At 47.3% G+C, this 2,115-nt stretch overlaps 1 pseudogene; it reads left to right on the top strand.

The window, feature by feature from the left end:
• The first annotated feature begins 401 nt into the window (after positions 1–401).
• LOC103594360 lies at positions 402–1,681 on the top strand (annotated as a pseudogene).
• The last annotated feature ends 434 nt before the right edge of the window (positions 1,682–2,115 follow it).

Here is a 2,115-nt window from a genome sequence, read left to right as displayed (position 1 = left end):
GCTCCCGCGCCTCGCTCAGCCAGTGAGCGGGAACCGGTCTGTATGTGGGATCCGAACCCTCGGGCGGGAGCTCCGCCGCGCTTCCCAAGTGGCGCACTATCCAGTGCGCCACCGGGCCAGCCCATACACTTGCCAATTTTTTAAGGATGCATTGTTTGCAAATTTTTTTTTCTGTGTAATTGAAGGATCTCTGGTATTACTTTATTGACTCAGTGGTCGTATTGCTTTATTGACTCAGTGGACTTCAAATATATTAGTCCATTTGAACCTTTCTTTTGTGTCTTTGTTGCACAAAATTTTAAAACTTTTATATGACATTCAAAAGATGTTACTGTGTTGTTTGTGAGACCTTCCCGTGGTCCGAACCTGAGTCTACCCTCTCGCCTTCCTCCCCGAACAGCATGAGCTTCTCCACCCGCTCCACCACCTTCTCCACCAGCTACTTGTCCAGAGGCTCTATCCAGGCGTCCAGCCACTGTGCCCGGCCAGACAGCAACACGGTAAGCATCTATGCAGGCGTCAGGGGCCCGGGCTCCTGCATCTCCATGTCTCACTCCACCAACTTCAGTGGCGGCTAGGGGTCTGGGAGCTTGGCCGTGGGGATGGCTGGGGGCCTGGTGGGAATAGGGAACATCCAGGGCAAAAAGGAGACCATGCAAGACCTGAATGACCATCTGGCCTCCTACCTGGACAGAGTGAGGAGCATGGAGAGTGAAAATCCGAAGCTGGATAGCAAAATCCGGGAACACCTGAAGAAGAAGGGGCCCCAGGTCAGAGACAGGGGGAATCACTTCAAGACCATCGAGGACGTGAGGGCTCAGATCTTTGCAAATTCCATGGACAATGCCCGCATTGTTCTGCAGATTGGCAATGCCTGTCTTGCTGCTGATGACTTTAAAGTCAAGTATGAGACAGAGCTGGCCATGTGCGAGTCTGTGGAGAGCGACATCCATGGGCTCCGCAAGGTCGTTGATGACACTAATGTCACCCAGCTGCAGCTAGAGACAGAGATTGAGCTGCTCTTCATGAAGAAGTACCATGAAAAGGAAGTAATAGGCCTACAAGCCCAGATTGCCAACTCTGGGTTGACCGTGGAAGTAGATGCCCCCAATCTCAAGACCTCAGCAAGATCTGGGTGGACATCCAGTCCCAGTATGAACAACTGGCTCAGAAGAACCGACAGGAACTGAACAAGTACTGGACCATGCTCACTGAGGAACATACCATAGTGATCACCTCACAGTCTACCGAGATTGGAGATGCTGAGATGAGGCTTAAGGAGCTGAGGTATACAGTCTGGTCCTTAGAGATCGACCTGGACTCATTGAGAAATCTGAAGGCCAGTTTGGAGAACAGTCTGAGGAAGGCGGAGACCCACTATGCTGTGCAGACAGAGCAGCTCAATGGGGTCCTGCTGCACTTGGAGTCAGAGCTGGCACAGACCGGGGCAGAGGGGCAGCGCCAGGCCCAGGAGTAGGAAGCCCTGCTGAACATCAAGGTCAAACTGGAGGCTGAGATCGCCACCTACTGCCACCTGCTGGAAGACGGGGAGGACTTCGGTCTCACTGACGCCCTTGACAGCGGCAACTCCATGCAAACCATTCGAAAGACCACCAACCGCAGGATGGTGAATGGCAAAGTGGTATCTGAGACCAGTGACACCAAAGTTCTCAGGCATTGAAGCAACAGAATCAGGGTACCCTTTGGGGAACAGGAGGCCAATAAAAGTTCAGAGGTCATTGGAAAAAATATATATTGTGAGAAGAGTGAAAAGACAAACTATAATTTGAGATACATATTTGAAATATATATTACTACAAAAAATAATTTTAAAATAAATATGAAATAATATAAGAAATATGAACTAAAAGCATATAGAAGAATTTTACAAAAGAAAATATTTTGCTCAACAGCAATTTTAATAAATGCTAAATCTTATTAGTAATTAGAAGATGTAAATTAATACCATAATGAGGTACTATTTTATGTTCATTTAATTAATGAAACATTTTTTAAAAGTCTGGTAATACCAACTGCTTAAGGAGAACATGCATCAACAAGATAACTGATGGGGATGTAAATTGTTACAAGCATTTTGGGCAATAATTTGGCATT

The sequence above is a fragment of the Galeopterus variegatus genome, unplaced genomic scaffold (assembly GCF_000696425.1).
Source record: "Galeopterus variegatus unplaced genomic scaffold, G_variegatus-3.0.2 Scaffold1542, whole genome shotgun sequence".
NCBI lineage: Eukaryota > Metazoa > Chordata > Mammalia > Dermoptera > Cynocephalidae > Galeopterus > Galeopterus variegatus.
Note: the sequence above shows the minus strand (reverse complement) of the source record. Positions and strands in the feature narration are given on the sequence as shown.